This window comes from Fukomys damarensis, unplaced genomic scaffold (assembly GCF_012274545.1).
Source record: "Fukomys damarensis isolate Sample0158 unplaced genomic scaffold, DMR_v1.0_HiC HiC_scaffold_3, whole genome shotgun sequence".
Classification (NCBI taxonomy): Eukaryota; Metazoa; Chordata; class Mammalia; order Rodentia; family Bathyergidae; genus Fukomys; species Fukomys damarensis.
This window is the reverse complement of record NW_022900915.1, coordinates 38,716,886-38,741,653: the sequence shown is the minus strand read 5'-3', so window position 1 is coordinate 38,741,653 and position 24,768 is coordinate 38,716,886. Positions and strand designations below refer to the sequence as shown.

The 24,768-nt window shown below is 34.9% G+C and overlaps 1 long non-coding RNA gene across 2 annotated transcripts in view; it reads right to left on the bottom strand.

The window, feature by feature from the left end:
• Positions 1-22,210: 22,210 nt before the first annotated feature.
• LOC104871311 overlaps positions 22,211-24,768 on the bottom strand; it is a 26,696-nt gene continuing 24,138 nt past the window's right edge. For both annotated transcript variants that reach the window (XR_782817.2, XR_782818.2), the window contains exon 3: positions 22,211-22,361. This is a non-coding gene — a long non-coding RNA (uncharacterized LOC104871311). The remainder of the gene's footprint in view (positions 22,362-24,768) is intronic.

The following is a 24,768-nucleotide window of genomic DNA, read 5'->3' as shown; positions in this document are numbered from 1 at the left end:
AAGTGTAAATAAGGATCAAATTATATCATTGATAATGTGAAATAGGAAGAAAATGTCCAAAGGGGAAGGAGAAGTGGGATGGATTGGGGAAAGGAGAAAAGGGAAAGAAATTAATATGAACAAATGGAAACAAAGTTTTTAAAATAGGGAGGAGTGGAGGAGTTGAAGGGAGAGCAGCGGAATGGGGAAAAAATAAGAACCAACATAGATTATGTAAAGGTACAAATTCTCAATAATGAATGTCATTGTATTGTATACTAATGTACCAATAAACAAGGAAAAAAAACCAGAATTCTTAGCCAAGCATGGTGATGCACACATGTAATTTGAGCTCCTTGGGAAGCTAAGGAAGTAGGACCCCAAGTTCAGGGGCAGCCTGGGAAACAGACCCTGTCTCAAACAAGCAAGCAAACAAGGGGCCGGGGACTTAGTTCAGTGCTAGATCACTTGTCTAACGTGAGGCTCTGGATTTGATGTGATTGACAGTCATAGAGGCATGTGTTCATCTGAAGACCAGCTGATCATCACCACTGCCACCACCATCGTCACACTTACTGATAACTAAGTGCCAGGTGCTTGTCCTAAGTGCTTTGAGGTTGTTAACTCGTGGGATTCTCAGAATAGCAGTATAATACAATCTAAAAATGCTCAAATTAAGAACAGTATAGAATATTTTTCAGCAGCATAAGTTAATGCCAGAAATACTTTGCTGAAGACTATCCAGTAATTTCCAATGTAGATAAGCTCTTATCTAGTATGAACAGCTCAATGTCATGACAGTCATTGGTCAGAGTACTTTTTCATAGGTTGTATCTCTGAATTTTGTCTGTAATTTACTTTTGAACAACAAATGATATACAATGTGATATTATCTGTGGATATGTATGTGTATTAATTTAGGCTCATTGCCATTATGTGCCATAATTAAGAATTTACATACCAGGCAGTCAACTAGTAGAAAGGGCACATGACAGAGGAAGAATGACAATTGCATGACGATAATTTTAACAACCTCAGCAATTTATAACTAGGTTAGTGAATATTAGCAAAGGGTTTTCATCAATGAAATTAGTGTGGTTCAGAATGTGAGAATTGACTAATATGTTTTAGACATCTCACCTTTGCAGAATAGGGCATAAAAATCCAGCATGCAACGTGTAGCCTTAGAAATGGCACCCTTGGTTTGATTCCTAAAATATCCATGCTAGTGAGTCTTAGCTGCCTGAAACTTGCTTCAGAATATTACTATATCTGCCTTAACTCACTAGGTATGATGTAATTATATACGATAGCCATCTTCAAGTTGGCCCTTGATAACTTGTTGTTGTTGTAACAAAACACTTGACACTGGTTCATGTATCAAAAATAGAAGTTTATTTAGTCTACTGTTCTGTAGGCTAGGAAGATTAAAAAAATATAATTCTAGCATCTATGGAGGATATTTTTCATGAATCATAAGATAGAGGACCTTATGTGAAAAGGTAGAGAGAATTCAATTTTATAACAAAACCACTTTCATAATAATCTGTTGTTCGCTTCATTACTCCATTAATCCGTGAGTGGATTGAACCATTCTTAAGAGCAGGACTCATATTACCCAATTACCTCCCAAAGATTCCATCTTGTTTTTCATCCAGGGCTAGTCAAGTGCTCTACCACTGCTCTACAACCCCCACATACACCTTGCGACAGGGTCTTACTAATTTGCTCAGGCTGCCTTGATTTGCAGTCTTCTTGCCTCAGACTCCCAAATCGCTAAGATTACATGCATGTACCACAGCACAGCACTTAGCTGCCATCTTTTGATACTGCTGCCTTGTGGACCAAATTTCATGAACTTTAGAGAACAATTCAGTGAGCTAATACAAATGACCTTTAGCGTTCGTTCCTCTAGTGTAGTCTTCTCTCGTATCCATTAGTACTGACCAGTGTAACCAAGAAGACATTTTGTAATAGAGATGTGTGTGAGACTTCTGAAGCTAAGATTTAAAAACTATTGTAGATTCCACTTTCTTCTTTCTTAGATTATGTATTCTGAAGGAAGATAGCAACCATGTTGTGAAATTATTCAAGTAGCCTCATAAAGAGAATCAGAGGGGAAGGGACTAAGATCTGCGAATGTCAGTCATATGAGTGAGCCATCTTGGAAACAAATTCCCAGTCAAATCTTCAGGTAGCAACATCCCTGGCCAACATCTTGACTCTTATATGAGACCCTGACCAGAACTACCTAGCTAAGCTACTTTCATATCCCTGACCTACAGAAACTCTGAGCTAACATATTTATTCTTGTTTCAAGTCACTAAATTAGAAATAATTTGTTATGAAGCAGTAGTTTGTATCATAATATATTTTTTAAAAAGACCTGGAGTTTAATTGAGGCTTTAGTAGGGATTATACAAAGTATTGTATGCATGCCTCTTTGATGATAACTATTTTTTAAATGTCAGTATGACAGAATTTTGTCAGATTATCTTGTTGCATATTAGTAGCTAACCTTTTCACTTATTTCAGCAGGTGGTGAGTACTTTTATATATTAAAAAAACCAAAATAGTTGTATATGATCAAAGTATCCTAGATCATTTTTCAAGAGATTTCTATTGATTCTTCTGCCTACAGTAGCCTGATTCAACCCACGTTCCTTTATTTCCATCATCACTCCAAGATAATCATCTCTTATCTGGACTATTACAATAACTTTTTAATCCATTCTTTTATTTATTGGTCCTTTTCAGTCTCATTATCAGTATTAGAGTGACCCTTTTAAAAAACATTCTTATTTATGTAATTCCACCACCAATCCTGTTCTTATTTAAAATCTTTTCATGCTTGGAAAAAGTCTTAAGGTAGAAGTTTCTTAAGACAACATAGCCTACAGAAACTTTGCCAAGATTGGGCCTACCCGTCATTCCCGCCTTGTCCTCTACTCTCCTCCATCTTTCTCTCTGTGCTTCTACCTCACATTAACCTGCTTTCAAATAGTAGTATTTTTTGGGGCCAGGGATTTAGCTCAGTGGCCCCATCCCTGCCTCACAAGTGCAAGGTCCTGAGTTCAATCCCCAGTACTGGGGAAAAAAATGCACTACCCTTCCTGTCCCCACTCACTCCAGAACGTGTTTTGTTTTGTTTTGTTTTGAGACAGAATCCTTCCAAAGCCAGCCTCAAACTCCTAGGCTTAAGAAAGCCTCCTGTCTCAGCATCTCGAATAGCTGGAGAATTAGTGTGCACCTTGCCCAGCCAACTACAAAGGATTTGTATGTGGTCTTACCTGTGCCTTGAAATTGCTTCCTTTCCCTCCATGTCTAGTTTGCGGTTCTTTATCCATATTAAGCACATATATCAGTTCCTAAGCAAAACATTTCTGATATTCTTCTTTGATTCCCATAGCACCATACACCTTCCTTTATGGTCCAATCACATTACAATTTTATGTTTGTATAATTACTTAATATTCATGATTATTTCCCAATAGACCTTACAGTCTATGGAAACAGGTGCCATAGCTGATGTTATTCATTTCTGTATGCCCTGGAGCCTGCCACAGTGCTGAGAACATAACACATTGATAAATATTAAATGAAAAAATGAATAACTGATTTAGTAATTTAGTGAGCTCAAGTGGCGATGAGCATTACTTCAGAGCTAGACTGCTGATGTTCAAATTTTGGCAGTTTCTATATAATGCTGGGAATTATTTTGTCATGTTGTTCCTTAGATTTGTTCTCCATAAATTCAGAATAATATTTATGTACAGCATTTGAGAGGATTAAATAAGTTAATATACATTGAGTTTTTAAAAGCAATTCCTAACAGTTATACTATGTATGCTATTGGCAATTATTGTTCATATACTTAGTCATTTTGTCTTCTACTTCCTTGGGCTGTAACCTCCAGTTCCTTGAATAACTTCATTCTATCCTTGTAGCGCCAAATTTCAAGTGTCCATGTAAAACAGAAGCTATGTAAAGACAAAAATTGAGGCAGGAGCTTATAAATCTTTCTCTAAGCTCTTCAATTTTGACTTCTGTATAGGAGTACTGATGTTAACTCTCGTTACTGGTGTTTATTTGATAATTCACTATTTTGTATAAAACAATCAGAAAGAAAGGTTTGTATTTAATAGAAATCTCAAAGAGGCTTATACCTACCTTTAGTAGTGCACCAAAAGAGTTGAGTTTACCATGTCTGGATTAGCTTTTGCATTGGTTACTTAGTTGTGGGGCTCCCTCAGTCTTGATTTCAACCTCAAATGTCAACATGTTAACATTACATAAAATGCTGTTGATTTATTTAGGGTATAGACTTTCTACATTCAGGGACTTAATTTAAAATGTTAAAGAGAAAGGTGTATAACTTTTGAACACCTTATGATATAAACCATGGAAATGATGTACTTCTCATTGGATGTGTTCAATGGAAATGTTCCTCAAATTTAGTGCAAAGGCAGCAAAGATTGAAACTTTGTTAGTTGCTTATCTTCTTATGCAAGTTGTGGATACTGGCACTATATTATATTCAGGGTCCCCACCTACAGACAAGTCCATTGTAAGCTACTATTGATTTAGTCAGTAGGTCATAAACTGAAGGGTTGTTTTAGTTGTGTTGCTGAGGATATGTTCTGTTCTTTGTTTACTACCAACCATGAAGAACAACACTTTGTACTTTCCAGAGAAACTGAGATTACCCAGTCCTTGTATCTTAGGTCATTTCAGTCTGGGTGAAAGTAAAAAGCTCTTTTCAACTCTTTGCCATTCCTCCTGGCATTTTGAAAAGGAGGTATCTCTGAAAGAAAATAGATCAAAGTTACACGGGACTGAGGGCAGATCAGATAGCTATGCTTTGTAGTCTGTTGAAAACAGATCCAGCTTTACTGGAAAAGATATCATGTGTTATAAATACAGAGGGCACAAGGAAAGTCAGAGGGAACAGTATTAACTTCCAAATCCAACCACCACCCCCTACCACTTTATCTGTCTTCAAAACCCCACCATCCGAAATTTAAGACATAATTTTAAATATTTTTAGAAACATAATTCCTTAATTACATGTAGAAAAATGTAAAATTATCTATTAAATCCTTTTCCTGAAAGTGAATTCTGAAAACACTGAGATGAAGAGTTAACCCTAACCCCGTGAAACTTCTGATTTGATTGCAGAGGTGTGGTGGAAAGGAAAGGCTAGAGAGGCACAGGCTATATTTGAAGAGAAGCTAAAGGGAAATCTGTGGCCATGAAAAACAGTGATTTCAGTGTATAATGACTGCAAGGAGGAGGAAAAAAAAAAAGAAGTGGATTTCTTTTCATTTCCTGCTCTGGGGATATATGATAGAGAAGAAACTGTTAAGTTATATGATAAGATACAATAAAAGGGACACAGACATAATTATAGTTTGTCATGCCTAGAATGTGAGAGCAACTTTCCTTTCCTATATATCCTGTTTATTAGTTTTTTTCTGACCATAATCACACAAACTCATTCTCCACTTATGGAGTGATATGTAGAGCCCCTTTAGGCTAATAATAAATTTTGTTTTGTGTCTTTGAGGAACTCACATGTGTTTTCTTCTAGTAATTTACTCAGCCATACACAAATTATCTACCTATGGTTGATTGGGACCCCTTCGGATTAAGAAAAATATAGGTCACTTTGTCTTATAATAAGAAACCCAGTGAAGATAGGATGACTAGACAAGGCTGGTCAGATTCACACATCAAGTTATTATTTGCTTGATATTTTCTAGTTGAACCTGAAAGGAAAATTATTACCCTTAAAGCCAAAAAGCCATCACCTTTCCATCACCTGCACAAAATTTTGTTGAAATGGGAATTTTCCAGTGGATATAAGGGAAATAGATATGGTAAAAACAGAGGGATTTTGCCAGTTTTACCATGACAAGAGATTTTTAGAGTAGTAGCACCTGATTTTGAAAATTGTAGCATATAGTAGTATCTTACTGTGTTTCTTGTTTTAAATGACATTTCCCTGATTAATAATGACATTTAATCCCTTTTTATGTGTTTACTGGCCATTTAGAAATCTACATATATGAAAATAAAGTCTCTTATTTTTTAAAACTGGTGTCTTTCTCTCTGATTTATAGAAATGCTACATTTTTTTCTCCTGGTTATAGTTGGTTTTCTCACTTTTGTTTTGGGGGGGGACGTTGAGGCAGGCTCTTACTATGTAGTTGAGATTGACCTGAAACTCACTATGTAGCCCAGGCTGGTCTTGAACTCACAGCGATCCTCCTACCTCAGCCTCCTGAGTGCTGGGATTACAGGCATGCGCCACAACACCACCCGGCTTCTCACTCTCTTAATGGTGTCTTTAATGTGCAGAATTTCTTAATTTTGTTGAAGCCCATTTTTTTTCAGTCTCTTCTTCCACAGATTGTTTTTATATTTAAGGAAACATTGCCTATTTTAAGGTCATGAGGATATTCTTGTTTTCTTCTAAAAGTTTTACTCTTCTGCCCTTCACATTTCTCTTTTATCCATTTGGAATTAATGCTTTATATGATGTGAGTAAAGAACAAGCTTCATTTTTTCCATAGACATGGTCCATTGATCCAGAACCATTTGTTTAAAAGAGCATCTTTCCCCCACTGAATTGCAGATTGGTCATAACTAGCTTCTCTCACTCTTAATGGTGTCTTTAATGTGCAGAATTTCTTAATTTTGTTGAAGCCCATTTTTTTTCAGTCTCTTCTTCCACAGATTGTTTTTATATTTAAGGAAACATTGCCTATTTTAAGGTCATGAGGATATTCTTGTTTTCTTCTAAAAGTTTTACTCTTCTGCCCTTCACATTTCTCTTTTATCCATTTGGAATTAATGCTTTATATGATGTGAGTAAAGAACAAGCTTCATTTTTTCCATAGACATGGTCCATTGATCCAGAACCATTTGTTTAAAAGAGCATCTTTCCCCCACTGAATTGCAGATTGGTCATAACTCACAGAATTGTCTATATGTGACAACCTCCACCACATAGCCTTTTAAGCATATTGATTCCTTGAGGAACAATATATTCAATTGGTTAAAACACCCCCAAAACAAATAAATGAAAGAATAAGTTTGAACAAACACAGAAATTCATGAAAGAAGTATAGATAACATTTTCTACCATGTTGTTAATATTCCATTTCTTTATCAAGAACCAATCACAATAATACTCAGATATGCCAAACATGTCTGCTTAACTTTAGAATCCTACAAAAGGAAGATCCTTTGTCCCAAACCTTACACCCTAATTCTAACATGATGACTTTGCTGTGTGATTTTGTTGAGTATCCTGGTGGTTATGATACTGTGTTCTCGCATGATTTTAAATGTTCGTTTTTCTCTACTCTTTTAAAAAGAATATAGCTAGATTTTTTTAAAGCCTAGTTAGGCAAAAAGTTTTATTTTATTGCTGGAATTTAATATATATATATCAAACCTTACACCCTAATTCTAACATGATGACTTTGCTGTGTGATTTTGTTGAGTATCCTGGTGGTTATGATACTGTGTTCTCGCATGATTTTAAATGTTCGTTTTTCTCTACTCTTTTAAAAAGAATATAGCTAGATTTTTTTAAAGCCTAGTTAGGCAAAAAGTTTTATTTTATTGCTGGAATTTAATATATATATATATATATTTTGCTTTTTTATGAAATTAAGTTGCTTTTTTGTTGTTTTAGTTTAGAGATTAAAATCTTATTTATTTATTTTTTAGTACTGATTCAATCCTATCTACCTTCCCTCTTCAGTGCTTTCATGGGTTCTCTAAAGTTTCTGGTCTATGAATAGGACCTATTCTTGTTTTTAAGCAGTCATAAGCCTTTTTTGTTTTGTTTTTCTGAGGTTTATTTTTCTGGACAGAGAAGTAGTTTGATGAGCTCACTTCATCATCGTGATCCAATCTTGTCAATATATCGAATCATTGACCAAGATCAGAAAAAAATTTAGCATGTTAAATTTTAAGGCTCAGGAATTCTCTGCTTAACTTCTTCATATTACAGATTCTAAAATGAATCTTGGAAGAGTAATTCAGTCGACCCAGATCCTCCTAAAAGATGGTCTCTAAGATAATACAAATTTTTTGTAACTGCAAGAGATTGTGCACTTTCACTTGTGAGGCATGCAGGAAACCCAGCAGTTGTCAGGGAGGAGGCTTGGGAGTGTCAGACTAGGTCTGTGAAATAATCAGCTCTATGACTGCTCCTGAAGAAAGCAGCGGCAACTCAGCTTTGCACACTGGAACTGATGTAATGATCTGAAAGCTTCTGTCCGATAGGTGACCTGCAAAAATAGAAATCTCCACTGTGGTCACTTTTAATTCCAGCGGGGACAGAATTTTGGTTCTGGGAAATTACCACACAATAAAGAATTAACGACCCAAGAGACAAGCTTTGAACCTGGATTAGGGGGCTGGCAAGGATTACACAATTCAATAGAAATGAAATTGGGAGCTGAAGAATTTGTCTGTGTTCCTTTGGTGATTCATCATCACTTTGTCAGACTTCCCTAGAGACTTGGTGATAGAAGAGGGTAAGGTGATACCCCTGAGGAGCTGACCAATAGCGTTAAGGCTGGTTGCCTTGTGCTTTTAAATCTCTAAAGTTATCTTTAGAGCTGGGAATGTAGCTCAGTGCTTGTCTAATAGGCATGAAGCTCTGGGTTCTATTTCAACCACTGGGGAGGGGATAATGTGATATTCTACACCCTAATATATTTATTTGCTTAAATATAAAATAATGTTACATTGAATTGCTTGCCATTGGGTATAATAGGTTCTTCAGAAGGAAACATCATGTTCATTCTATGGCTTTCCATACTCATTGTCCTCTATAGTTTGAGGACTATGAAATTAAGACAGCAAACATTCAAAGCCATCCATGGTTCAACCCCTGTTTCTCCATCGTGTTTCATGCCACTCTGAATTTCATGCCCTAGTAATTCTGAATTGCATGTAACAACATCATTTTGTCTTACCTGTGTTTCACAATGCTGGCTCATGCTCCTGTTATCACACCTTCGTAGAATTCACTTCCTTCCCTACATCCCTTATTTGACTAACTCTTTCTTCATGCTTTAAAACTTACCTCAAATGTATCCTACAGAGAATTTTCACTGTTTCTTTTTCTCACTTTTTTCTCTTCTCAAACTACAATAAAGGCCACTTTTCCCTATTTTCACTGTTCTTCACTTTTTTAAAAATCAGACAGCTAGCAACATCTTATTAAAATTGTTGTTTATGGCATGTCCAAGTTATCTATTACTTAAAATGTAGTATTTCAAAAACAAGCTGATTACTATTTTTCATTGTCCTGTGAGTTGGTCTAGCCTATAACTGCTCATTATTGTGATAGGCTCGAATGTTTAATATTTTCTGTTTAGAACCACATTACCCTGCTTTTAAAAGATGTTCTGTTTTTTTGTTTTGCTTTGTTTTGTTTTTTTTGGTACCAGGGATTGAACTTGGGTCCTTGCGCTTGCAAGGCAGGCCACCGAACCACTGAGCTAAATCCCCGGCCTTGAAGTTCTGTTTTTTAATTTATTGGAAAGAGCTTCTCTCATATTTCCTCAGATACGTTTTCTTCCTTAAATATTTTGTTAACATTCATCAATGAAACACTTCAGGCCTAGAGCTTTTATTGTGGAAAAGTTTTTAACCTTCAATTTTTTTAAATTGGAGGACTATTCTGACTTTTGTTTCATTTTTTTGTAAGTTATATTTTTCAAAGAATTTGTGCCTTTCATGTATTGGAATGAAGATAATGTTCTTTTACTATGCATTTAAAATCTTAGCGCTCTCTCTCTCTCTCTCTCTCTCTCTCTCTCTCTCTCCCCTTCTCCATCTATCTGTTTTTTTTATTGAGTTTATTGGTACATTTAGGTGTACAGTACAGTTACATTCATATTGGGATCTTGTACATTTACATGACAGGTCTCATTTTCATTTTTTCCCCTTGTCCCTTCCCTTCCTTTACCCCATCCTCCCCTCCCCATTTGCAAACACTTTATTTCCATTTTTCATTTTCTCATGGTTTTTTCTTTTCCCTTATTACCTTTCCCCTACCCTTCCCACTTTCCCTACATCTTTAGCCCTTTTCTTCCTATTTCACATTGTCAATTATCTTATTATCTGAAGTTTTTGAAAGAGCCATTTTGGGCCATTTCATTGATTTTTGTTCTTATTTTTATTATTTCATTTTCCACTTATTTTTTATTTTGCTTTCTTTTTATAACTTCTTAACTTTAAACTTAAATTACTCTTTTTGTAACTTTTTTCATTTCTAATATATGCACTTAGAAATACAACTTTTTTCTAAGCATTCTTTAGCTGTGTCCTATAAAGTTTAATATATGTTCATTATTGCAGTTTAAAATATTTTCCAACTCCATTGTGATTTCTTTTTTTTAATTGAGTTTCTTGGTACATTTTAGGTATACAGTACAGTTACATTCATTGTTGGGATCTTGTACCTTTACATGACAGGTCTTGGTTCTCATTTTTTCCCCTTGTCCCTGCTCTCCCTTCACCCCCTCCTTCCCTCCCTATTTGCCCATTGTGATTTCTTTTCTTTCTTTTGTTTTCTTCCTTGGGTTATTATGATTTTCTTGACCCTTGGATTAACTAAAAGTGTAATACTAATTTCAAATAGTTGAATTTTTTGAAGATACATTATTAATTTAAATATAATTTCATGTATCCAGATGATATGCTTTCCAAGACTTTAGCCTTTTAAAATTTCTTAAAACTTGTTTTATAATTCAACATGTGGGTTATTTAGCACAGCATGTGTACACAATAAGAATGGATATTCCAAAAGTAAAATGATCTAAATTCCACCATTCAAACAGCCACTATTAGTATTTGGTAACACTGACTAACCTTTTTAAATATGCACTCATTAATATATTTACATAAATATCCTGATTATCTTATAAGCATCTATGCCATTAGTTTTGTTTTAAGTGACAGTATAATACTGTACTAAACTGATGCTATTCTTTAACAATTAAAAAAGTAAAGAATGAAGAATGAAAAGAATTAAAGAAAGAAAAAAGAAGGAAGGTGCTTGGATAGAAGAATGAGCATTTCTAGCTGTTGAGGACAGTGTTCTATAAATGTTAATTAGATGGAAACAATTGACAGTATTCACAGCTATCATTTTAATGCTTTTTATAGCCATTCTATCAATTGCTGAAACAGATATTAAAATATTACACTATGCTTGCAAATTTATTTCTTCAGTTAATTAATTTTTGCTTTTTTTTTTTTTTATTTATTTTTTTTTTTTTTTTTTTTTTTTTTTTTTTTTTTTTTTTTGTACTGGGGATTGAACTCAGGTCCTTGCACTTTCAAGGCAGGCCACCGAGTTAAATCCCCAGACCTTTTTGCTTCATTTTTTGAAGGTATGATTATTTTTATGTTTTCCTTATGAATTGATTTTTTTATTATGAATTCTTTCTTCATCTTCCTTGTTTTGAAGTCTCTTCCATTTGATATTAACATAGCCGCTTTAGCCTTCTGTACTTATTGTCTATGTTATTTACATAGTGTCATCATTTTACTTTCAAGCTGGCACTGTCTTTATATTTATAATCTTGTTACAGCACGGAGTTGGGTCTTGGTTTTTTTATTCATTCTGAAAATTTTTACCTTTCAGCTGGAGATTTTCGTCAATTTATATTTAATGTTACTATTATTCTAGTCCTACTTAGCTATATCACCATTATTTGCCTTTTCTGTATAACCTTTTTGTTCCTTGTGTCTATCAATCAACAATTTTAGGCTAATTGAATATTATTTTTTTAAAGTCAATAAGTCTTCAAGTTTCCATCTAATTTTTATTCTCTCTGCATGGCACTAATTAACAAACAACAATGATAACAGCAGAAAAATAAAATCACAAGAACAGGAAACCAAGGACCATTAATTTTATCATTTAATTTTTTTAAATTTTATTTTTGGTACCAGGGATCAAACTCGTGTGCTTGCGAGTTGGGCAGTACCACTGAGCTAAATCTCCAGCCCATCAATTAACTTTTTGACTACTTCTAGTTTTTTATTGCTTTTTGTCATATTCCTATTTTTTTCAGATAGCTATTGATTATATTTTTCCATATTATTGTTATCTGTGGAACAGTTTGCTCAATAGAAGGTACTTTCCCATTACCAAAGGTGAAATCTAATTTTTAAAGTTCATAAGCACATTGTTACAATACCCTTAACTGATGTCCTTCCCTGATGAATATTTAAGTGACAGCTACCATTTTGCAACTGTGACTTTTTGAAATAATTGACTAGTAGACCTGTGTTTTTTAATGGATCACTACTTGCTCTGAAATCTGTTATTGGTAAAAATCATAAATCATATTATTACTGGATGATTGTGCGTGTGTATGTGTATAATACTTAGATTGTTGTAAGAAAATGAATAAGCCACATCTTAACATTCTCATCCTCCTCATGAAATCTAGACATATAGCAAAAACTGAGATTCAGTAAAGGTGAGAAAAACAATACTTTAATGTACTTGAGCCTTAATTTTGACTTGTAGTGTTCTTGCAAAGGAGCAGTTTTTCTATTGCCTTCCTGATACCCTTGATATCCCTAAACTCTACAAGACGTCCTTTCCTCTATGGAGCAGCATAAGATTTTAATGTAATTCAGAAGCAGTGACACCATTCATCCAGCCCTGTTCAATATTCCAGATTATTCTTTCCTTCTTACTCTTCTAGGATGCTTACATAAGAAGAGTAAATTCCTCAATGAATTGTGTTTAGAGCAAAGCAAGGCTGGGCAAAGCATAGCCAACTACTTGCACAGAATCAGAGACCAAGCAATTTCTCCAGTTTTTACTTCCTGGAAACCAAAAGCAGCTCTGTGTTCTTGCCCTAGGGATCACCCTCAGTGCCTTCCAGGTAAAACTGCCATCACTTCCTTTCCTAATCAGGCAAAAAGTGATTGGATTGAGTCATGTTTCACCTGAAGTATTTTGGCCCCTTATCCGAACCAGTCATTACATCTCAAGGCGGTTGTAACTAGGACTGCTATAACGATCTGACAAAAGACCTGTTCCTCCAACATTACTAGTCATTAACTCTCCAAGATGTGATGTGACATGCCACAGTCCTCAGCCAGTTCATCCAGGAGTCTCTGCTTGACAAATACAATCCCTCCTCACCTTTGTTCATGACGATTTTATTTCTTCCAGAATGTCACACTACCAGTTTTTCCAAGTCGGCACTCCCTAGTTGGACCAAGAGACTTTTTCACTTCAAAAGGAAGTGCTACTTTCTTTTCACGTTTGATCGTGTCTTTAATCATTTTCCCCAGAATCGTAGTTTTAAGCAGATATATATTTAAAGCAGCAAGGCTTAATATGTACAAATATCTATGTTTCCTTTTCCATTATTTTGCTGCAAGTTTTACAGCTCAAGGTATGAGAATCTTTTAATCATGTTACTATATCAAGTTCAGTATACACAGATAAAAGCTTATCCCACAGACATAAAGTAGGAATGGGTGAAAACTAAGTTGAGATATTGGCCTGAATTAAAAAGAGACGCAGGACACTCAATTACTAGTTTTTCTTTTCTTTTCTTTTTATTTTTTGGTTTTTGGGGCATTAACAGGGATCGAACTCAGGACCTTTCATTTGCCAGGCAGATGAGGCACCACTGAACTAAATCCCTCGCGCAACTAGTTTTTAACTCTTAGTTTTAAGCAACTTTATTTACCTGGGAAAGCATCAAATATTTTGTTTCATTAAAAAAAAAAAGGACCACTGCTTCAAAATATCTCTTCTTTTTCTTCCAATGATTAAAACAATAAAAAACTAATTAAACTGACACAAAATCTCGCCAAAGACTTTTCTTCAGCTAGTTGCCATTACCTAGAATATGGTTTTGATTTGACTTAAGATGTAACTAAACAAACATTACAGGAGTGCACAGGAAAGTAAGTTAGTGGACATAAAGGGAAGAAAGACAGCAGAGAGCCTGACGGCCTCCTAGTAGCTCAAATGGCAACCTGAAAAATGGTCGAGAAAAGTAATTCAAGTGATGTTCAGAAACTGGCTAAATATGGACTCTTGAGTTGGACCCAGACTCTGTCCAGATTACCTTCTCTGTAGTGAAATTTTGTAAGTTAGAGTTTCTCAAGGGCGTACAGTGCATTCTACATGATACATGGGAGCTTTTACAACAAAGTCCAAAGTATATAAGACAAAACAAAAAAGAGTAGAGCTAATAAAAAACTAGAAAGAAAAAGATGAAAACCTAAGGAAAGTAGAAAGGGGTAGGAACTTGAACATTTTGTTTAAGAAGGAACTGTTGCTCTCTCTTGAAACTTTCACATGGAATAGAACACATAGTAATGAGAGAAGACTGTTAAACTAAAGAAACGAAAGAGATCATGTCTGAGTTCTAAGTGATGGGTGTTGTCAAGAGATAAGGGAAAGGAAATCCCCTCGGGGGAGACAGAGGCTAAGGATCAATGGGTAGAAGTTGGTGGACTCACAAATAGTATTTAAAATTAACTACTGACCTCTAGGTAACATTCAGCTATTCAGTTGCAAAGGAAAACTATACTTTGAGGCTGCATTTTCTTTTGCTAAAAGTGTTATCAGATGTTCTCTACTTCCCCTATGTATTCAACTTTAAAAAAATATTCTGAATTGTGAACTAGAACTCATTTATTACCTTGTAATTGTTTTATACAATATGTTTTTCTAATTGTTCCATGTAGTCCCATTTTTTGTTTGTTTGTTTCTTTCTTAATTATATTTTAAGTACTTCCAGGATTGGGCAGATATTATGCAATGCTTAAAGCAGATGGAACTGGGTATAATTCGGAGTCTCTTTTATCATGGAGCCTTGAAGCAAATTGTCAACTTCTCTAAGCTTCAGTTTCCTAAACTATAAAATAAAAAATAACAAGAATACCTTTTTCATAGAGTTGTACTAAGGAATAATTATCTAAACTGAATAAAATTATATAAGACATACAAATAAAGTGTTTTCATTTTGTCCTAAAAGCACAGCATTAAAATTTGCTGATGTTAAATTAGGACATGGCTGTGTATTTTCTTCCATACTTTTGGCGCTGTTATAAAAGTTATTATGTATTGTGTTGAATGCGTTGTATTTGCCTGTTATCACATCACCTGAATAGTTCAAGGCTAATTTTAACAAAATTTGAGGTTATGTTTGCTATGGTCCAATTGATGCAAAAGAACCCAAAGCATAGCAGGTGTAGTTGTGCATATCTGCAACCCAGATAGTCAGGAAGATGAGGCAGAAGGATCACAAGTTCAAGGCCTGCCTGGGCATCTTAGTGAGATCATGCCTCAAAGTAAAATTTTATAAAGCCATGGTACATAGAGTGCTGGAATTTCATGGAACTAATCCCCTGTACCACCAAAAATTTTTCTCCTCCCAAAATGCAGTGATCTCTCAGTGTAGGTGAAACTAAAGCACAGTTTGATATCAGTGTACACTCAGTCACCAGTGGAGGCTTGTGACAGGCAGCAATATGCTGCAGGAAAGAACAAATAAGCAATGGTTTTTAAAGATTCAGGATTGCAAGTGGAAACTGATTTGCAATCAGCTGCTTACCCCTGGGGTAACTAGGTATCTACTTGAGAGAAAGCAGCAGCAGCAAACTGCTTCTTCATATGACAGTGCATTCACTATGAGGACATGAATATGGGACAGAAAAGCTGCTATGGATTTTAGGCAGATGACCATTACTTCCATCACTTTAAAAATTGCGAATACAAAGGCAAAGAGAAGTAGACAGGATTGCTGTTCATCCGGAAACTATTGGTCCCTGCCACTGTGGTCTGTGCTTCCAGAACCTCTGCATCTCTTTCTTCGGTCCCATCCCTCAAACTGGATAAGCAGTCTGAAAGCAATGCCTGTGTTGAAGCTGAACTGAAAAGAGTGTAGCTGATTCATGTAATAAACTGGAAAGAGCCATTGAAAGAAAAAAATTATATACAGTGACAAAAGACATGTAACATTCACTCCATCTAAAATAGCATTTCTAAAGAGTGTATATGTATTTATGTATCACATATAGTATAATATGCATAAATATAGTCACCAGGCAATCAGCAGGTATTTAAAGTAAATTATACAGTACACTGTCAAAACTTGTCATGTCGTATTTTTATTTAGTGCATCCAAATGCTCTGATAATTACTGAATAGAACCAAGCTGATAAGATGCAAGCTATCTCTGGGAAACTGAGCAAAAGCCTTCATTAGAAATCTTCCAGGAATAGAAGTAAACCCAAACGACTAAGTCTAATTGTTTGCATAGCCGCTGTTATTATTAAGTTAAAATGTATCAGATGGTTTTTACATTTTTTATTTAGAATACTAAACAGAATTTCTTGATTTCTACTGTGGAGTGTCTCCTATAAAATATTCTTGAAGTAAAATAATACTTAATTATGTAAATAACAATGATCCTGGGGTTTCATTCCCTTGTTTTATCTGTTTGGTGACAAACAAAGTTTTTTAGTCCTTTCAAAAGGACTACCAGTAAATTAATTTTTAAAAAGTAATTATATTTTTCACTTTTATGTGCTTTCAAAAAGTAAGCAAACTAGGGGTTTTATGAGGTATTGCTTAACCTATGATCATGTCACAAATTTAGTGTTAAATACATTAGTTCTGTGTCATGAATACTTGAAAATTATTTTAAGTTAGTGAAAGAAATAGACTACAAGGTATGACCAAAACTATGGTGACTTTTAAAATAAGAAATTATTACAGTAAAAAAATACATTGCTATTAATCCCCCTCAGGATTCTCCCTCTACATTTGAACAGTTATCCCATGTTCTTGCTACTTTCTGTGAAGCAGTCCCAGAAGTTCAGTTTCATGAGTGACTTCAGTTGTGCTGTTGTAGCTGCCTGCGTGTCCTGCATCAATTCAAGCATTTACCTTCTGTGGTCATTTTGAATTTTGGGAAGGGCAGAAATCACATGCTGCCAGATCCAGTGAATAAGGTGGATGAGGATACACTGATGTTTTTATGAGCCTGACTTTCTGTCGGAACATTCACTATTTTTTATCACATCTCCTAAAGACATGAAAGAAGACTTGCAGAACTGCTTCAGAAAGTGCCAAAAAATGATGGATTAAATGTGTTCCAAGGGGGATTAATGGCAATGCACCTTTTACTGTAATAAATTTTACAAAAATTCAAACATTATGTGTATATTTTGATCACACCTTGTATTTTTGAAAGAAAGAAAATATACAAAACTAAAGAATATTCATGTTTGCTGGGTATGATGGCATACACCTATAATCCCAGCTATTCAGAAGGCTGAAGCAGGAGGATCACAGATTCACAGCCAGCCAGGAAAACTTAGCAAGACCAAAATAAAAATAAAAAATATTAAAATGGACTGGTGATGTAGTATAACACACCTGGGCTCAATCCACAGTCCTGCCAAAAAGAAAAGTCATGTTTACTTGCCATAAAATGTAAGCAATATGTTTTTAGAGAGAAAAATCAAACTCGGTCATAATTTTTTTAAAAAATAATGATTTGGAGCTAACAATGGGAAGACAGGAGGCAATGTCAGGGATCTGCTTGTTCAATACTGCTGCTGTGGAATTTCCCTCAGCACAGCATGTGCAAGACATTGTCCTGAAGTGCTGTGTGGTGCAGAAAGGGCAGCAGCATCACCTTGAATGCCATGTGGTCCAGGGGACCCAAGACTTGAGCTGCAAGGATACAGAGATCATCTGTAATCTGACGAATGAGTTACAACAGGAGATTAAAGAGAAAGGAGAAGATGTGCTTAGAAAAATAAATGCTAGGGAAAGGAACACAATCATTTACTTACTGTGAAGAACTGGCATGAGATTAAATTTGAAAAGAAGATTTTGAAAGACCATCCCTAACTCAGGCATGAGCTGCTAGTCATCTGTATCTGGGCCTCTCACATGGGGTTCTAATGGATATCTCAGAGGTTCTTCTGGCACAGGTGAAGTCTTACATAGAGGTTAGTTGGGATAGTGTTAAATTAGGTGGTGGTTTTCAAACATTTTTCTTAAATTTAGAAAATAATATAAAGAAGAAACACTATACATGTTGTATCATTTGGACCCAAGAAAGCAGATCTGCTCGTAGCAATGAGAGTGCTCACCAATCTCAGTATAGTTACAAGGCTTTGCTTTGCAGTTTTAGGGTACTGCCCAACACAAGTGGTGAGTGGTAAATTGGATAATTTTTTTCAGGTCCTCTTTATTCCTTTATCCATGACAAGTCACACTGGACTTTACAAAGATATGCCTTTAGATAGTTGAAAATCTCCAAATTAGTCAATACCACCAAAGCGTATAATTCTTCCCTTCATTCTCAATATAGCATATTATACTTTTATGAATGATTGCCCATATAATGGGTGACTAAATATCCTAGGCTCTTACCTGTTACTTTCAAGACTTTTTAATTTACATCAACTTCCATAACAATGTAGCTGTTCAGAGTATCTTTTTCTTACGGCCCGGCTGTTTTGTTCAATAAGTAGATTTTTCCATTAAGTTATACATGACAAATAAAAATTATACAGATTTAAGATGTGCAAGGATGGTTTGATGTACATATTAATTATAAAATAATTACCATAATGAAACTAATTAATATATCTGTCATTTTATATAAGAATTTCTGTGAATATGTGTGATTAGGATATTTGTGTTTACTCTCCGCAAACTTCAACTATACCATAAATTATTATTGACTATAGTCACCAGGCAATATCTAAGTCTCTAGAGTGTATTCATCTAATAGGTGAAAATTTGTTCCCTTTGATCATCTTCCCATTCCCATCAACACTGGCAACCACTCTATTTCAGTTAGACATTTTAAGAAACATCCACCTTGTCACAAATAGCAGAATTTCCTCCTTTCTTTAAGGCATCTATCGTGATTATTCATCAGATGACTGATACTTAAATCATCTCTATATCATTGTTATTGTGAATAATACAAAGATGAACATGAGATTGCAGCTGTTGCTTCAAAATAGTGATTTATCTATTTTTGGTTATACATGCAGAAGTGGAGTTGCTGGTTTTAGTTTTTTTGAGGAACTGTCACACTTTTCCAAGTGGCTATACTAATTTACATCCCCACCAACAGAGTATTATGAGTATTGAGTTCCTTTTTCTCTACATCCTCATCAGCAGTTATTTATCTTTTGTCATTTTGATTATAACCATTTTCTCCTAACTGGAGTGTACTGGAATGAAACAGAATCTCATAGTTTTGATATACTTTTCCCTGATAATTAGTAAGTTCAGCATTTTTTCATGTACCCCTTTGCCATTTATTTATTTTATTATTTTTCCAGAGCTGGAAAGTCTACCACCTCATACCTGTTAGGTGAGCCAACTACACCCCCACCCTTATATAATCTTTCAAGGAAAGTCTAATAAAATCTTTTATTAGATTTACTTTTGCTATTGAGTTGAGTTCCTTATATATTCTAGATATTAACCTCTTGTGCAATACATAATTTGCAAATATTATCTTCCATTTTTATTTTTTATTCCATTAATTTTTTCCCTTTGCTGTGCAGAAACTTTTTAGTTTGATGTAATTCTACATGATTACTTTTGTACTGTGTGGGGGGGTCCTGGAAATGGAACTGCATTCCTACCCCATTTCTATTTCTTCTGTATTTAAAGTTTGAGATAGGGATCACACTTAAATTCTCCAGGCAGGGCTGGAACTTGCTCTCCTCCTGCTTTAGCTTCCCAAGTAGCTGGAACTACAGTTATGTTGCCACCATGCCCTGCTTATTTTTGCTTTTCCAAGAAATCATTTCTAAGATCGATGTCATGTACTTCCTCCCATGTTTTCTTCTAGGAATTTTACAGTTTAGGTACTATAATTAAATTTGTAATCAACTTTCAATTTAGTTCTGTGCACTGTAAGTAAGATAAGGATCTAATTTTTAGCTTTATTTTTCTCTTTTGCATGTGGATATTTAGTTTTCCCAATACAATTTTTTGAAGAGACTATTTCTTCCCTATTGTGTGTTATTTGAGTTTTTATTGTAAACTGATTGATGACATATCATGTACAGTCTTTTGCATAGTTTTTCCCTTAGCCTCATTTTTGTTTTAATGTATTTATTATTTCACATTAAAGTGTGTATAAGCATAATGGAAATGTAAGCACACATACACAGTAATGCACACACACATACAAGAATACACAAACACTATCACAAAGACTTTATGGGCTTCAAAATGATTTACAAGTAAGTCTTTATTATTCATGTTATGAAAGACAGATGAATTTTTATTTTAGTTAATGACTAATTTTCTATCCCAGCAAATTTTTTACTGACTCCTCACCACTAAATAATTTATACTCTACATTCTCTTCCTTTGCATCATTCTTTGAGACTTGAGCTAGTGAGTAATGGAAATACAAAATTTGACAGCATATCTAGGGATGGCCAAAAAGGAATTCTGAACAGTCATAACCTGTATAATCAATAGGAGACTATTCTATTTAATCTCATAATTCTCTTGTGAGCTATAACAGGAATGTGCAATTTGCTAATAGCAAAATAGGCAACAAAAATATATTCACTATGCTAATTCTACATGATTTATCTAACGTCACCCTGAGCTAAGTCTCGGCATAAAATTCAGTGATTATTGAGGTAAACCAAACAGCGTATTGGATTACTAATGAAGTGCATGGATCTCCTTAGAAAATTTAAAAATAGAATTGGTGCTCATGTCAGTTTTATATAAAGAATTTTGTCAAAGGGCATGGTTATTAATACTGTAAAAAACAACTTTTAAAACACATTAGTTACTTAAATTCTAATTTTCAAAGTATATTGTTTTTTGCCAATTAGACAAAGGTCACTGTGCTGAGGAACAGCAACTCACAGACCTTACCCTCAAGAGACTTTAAATCTAGAGGAGAACATAAAATATAAAAGAAATGATTATAAAATGTTCTTAGCAATATTAGTGCTGCAAGAGAGAAGGGAGTGATTGTATTTGACCTGGAACCTGGGAGGGAGGAGGCAGTGGATAAAGTTACAGATGAGTCAAAAATGAGTTGGAAATTACTGAAGCTGTATATGGGTACATAGGGGTTCATTATATTTTGTTCATTTTTCTGTATACTTAGTTTTTTCATAATAGAACATATTTCTTCAAAGGACTTCAGGTAGAAGTGGCATTTGAGATTGATATTGGTGAAAGAAGACTACAACTGAGAAGTGCAGATAGAAACAGAAATATCCTGAAATGTACTTGCAAAAACTGTAGACTCTTCAGACTTAAGAGTTCGCTTCTTAGCTAGAGAGTAAAGTATATACTGAGGCATAAGAAAATAAGATGAAACAAAATTATTTCTATTATTGCTTTGATAAATTTAAGTGTTAAATTACAGCAATTATACACATTGATGACTCCAATGTGACTTGATTAGAGCTTTGTGTGTGTGTGTGTGTGTGTGTGTGTGTGTGTGTAGGGCGAACATGGAAGGAAGGGAAGCAGACCTAAATTCAGATTTTCATCAGGAGGATGTTAAAAACTTCAGGGAAAACTATGCAGACTAGACAAGAACAATGTCAGCAGACATGGAAAAGAGAAAACAGAAAGGACGTGTCCAGAGAGAGTATGAGGACGATTCACTGAATAGTGAAGAGGGAGAGGGAAGCTAGAGAAAAGTGGAAGAGAATTCAAGCTTGTTTTCCTAGGCGGTCACTCAGAAGCAGGGACTTCAGAACCCAAAGTATTGACGGATCTGGGCTAAAAGTAGTGTGTGGGGTGAGGAAAAGGAAATTCAGATAGTGGCGATCAGAAGACAGAGCAAAGTAGTATTCCTCAAAGAGAAACAGCAATAGGGCAGGAGAGAAAACTTGGGGCTTATTTACATGGAACAAAGTGCTGAGGCTTGAAATTGAGTAGATGGCTGAGTGACGAGAATAAAGACAAGAGAGCTGAAAACAAAATCTTAGGGAAGTAAGGATTTGGCTTCATATCGGAAAAGAAAAAAGCAAAAGACGGATGAGAACTCAGAGTAGTGCTCTCTTAACATCTTGGCTAAAAATGAACAATACCAAAGTCAGATGACTTAAAACAATAACAGTTTATTTTTCGGTCAAACGCAGTCCATGCGAATATTCCTAATTAGATAATTTTCTCAGTAGCAATGCAGGGATTGAAACTCTTCCTCTTCTACACCCTTGACATCCTTTTATTCAGCTGCCATGGGAGGGTTTTACAGGTTCTTCTTGGAAGTGGTGTGTATCAGTCACTTTTGCCTACATAAAGTTAGTCGTGATTCTGTCACCTGCTTCTGTCAAAATTCAAGGCACAACTAGTTAGAATCTGTCACATTTTTCATTTGTCATCACTCAGTTTTTAGAGAGGACTCTATATCACATCTGTGAAATGGTGATAATAACAGGATCTAACCCACTGAGTTATTAGAAAAGCTAATAACTGATAACTTATTAACAATAATAATTGTTAATAAATGTTCAATGGTATATCTTAAAGAGTTAATAAATGTATAAACAATTGATGTATAAAGTGTTAAAATAGTGCCTAGCATACAGTGAGTACTTGGTAAGGGCTAGCCATTAGGGTTGTATTAGGACGACAGCAATTTAATGGTGAAGTGGTTATTAAACAATGTGGAATACTCTGGTTTCTCTTCAGATTGTATAAATATTTCACCTTTTACAAAAAAAAATGTGGGACACACAGAGGCAGCAGTAGTGGCTGGAGAAGTCACCGATTTGTCCACTAAGCTGTATGAACAACTGTAGAAAATTCTGCTTTATAACAGGTGTGTGGCACCACCCAGACAGGAGGGGAAAGAAGCAGAATTACCAGTGAATATCAATTTGTAGTTTATATGTTTAGAGTTGCAAAATAAATGACTCCTGAAAAAAAATCAGATGATGTTTCAATCAAGTTAAATCCTAGAAAGTTTAGGTGGAGTCTACTCTACATGTCTCACACTGTAGTAAGCAAATCTTGCCTCAGAGAAATAGTTTTATCAATTTAAAATTCCTGTCTTCTCTCAGACAACATTTTTTAGTAGGTCACATCAGGAGAATCTGAGTCACATAATTTCATTTTCACTTGGACTTGACTGTGTTGAATATTTCCTGTGGAGGTGTATTTTTGCAAGATTCACTTTCTTCTCCATCTTCTATTTGCTAACTACCCACCTCTGCCAAATAATATTTCCATTTTGTTATTTCTGCCTTTTTTGGACAAATGTCCAAATATCCTGCCTGGTTTTAAAACCTACTTTAAAATTAAATTTTGTACGTTGACCTAACTATAGGTTCACAATTGTCAGCAATAATACAGAGACCCAGTATACACTTTACCCACTGAGTTTCTGCAATGAGAACATCTTACCAGTATAATGCAGCACAGTACATGGTATAATATCACAACCAGAATATAGATTTTGATGCAATTAAGATACAGAACAGTTCCATAATCACAAGGATTCCTTAGGTTGCTTTTTTTAACAGCTGCTCTCAAGTTCCTCCCCTGCTCCTTTGAATCCTGGCAACCACTAATCTGTTCCTTATTTTTATAATTTTGACATTTCAAAAATGTGATTTGAACAAAGCCATACAGTATGTAACTTTTTGGTGTTGGCTTTTTTCATTCCATGGGATGGATGTACCGATTTGTTTTACCATAGACCTGATGAAAGACATTTGGGTTGTTTCCAGTTTTTAGCTATTGAAAATAAAACCACCAGAAATATCCATGAGCACATTGTTGTTGGACTTCGCCTTCATTTCTGTGGAATAAATGCTCACAGTATGTGATCACTGAGCTGCAAAATTTTTTTAGTTAGTAAAGAAAATGTCCAGAGAGGCTGTGTTACTTTATATTTTCACCGTCAGTGTGTGAAGGATCCAATTCTCTTCTTTGCTGCAGGATTGTCTTCAATATTCTCCCTCTCCCTCCCTCTTCTCCTCTCTCCTTCCCCCTCTTTTCTTGTTTCTATTCCTTTCTCCTTCCTTCCTTTCATTTTAATTTTTTTGGTGGTGCTGGGAATGAAACTCAGGACCTTGAACAGGCAAATACTCTACCACCGAGCTACAACCCTAGCCCCACTATTTTCTTTTAAACCCCTCTGGCATTCATTGCTATCTTGTGGTTTCTTGCATTTCCACAATAGTTAGTGATACTGAGCATCATTTCATGCTTCTATCTACCCCCTGTATATATTCTTCAGTGAAAGGTCCATGATTTTTGTCCATCCCATATTCCAATTGTATTCTTTGTTCTTCACTGTTGAGCCTTGAGAATTTTTTATATAGTTTGAATGCAAGTGTTTTCTTAGATATGTCATTTAAAATATTTTCTTCCATTCTGTAGCTTCTCTGCTCATCCTCTGCATGTCTTTCGCTGACCAATAATTTAAATTTTTGATGTAAATGATTTTTTCAAGGTTATTTTTTTTCCATTTGTAGATCGTGTCTTTAATTTCAAGTCTAAGAATTCTTTGCCTGGTCCTAGGATCCCAGAGACTTTCTCACATGAGTTTTGTTTTTCTCCCTAAAATCTCTATAATTTTGTGTTTTCCATTTGGTTCTGTGATCTATTTTGAATTAATTTTTGTATAAGATGTGAGAAATAAGTTGAAATTCCATCCTTCCTTTCCTCGTTTCCTTCCCCATTTCCTTTTTTTTTTTTTTTTTTTTTTTTTTTTTTTTTTTTTTTTT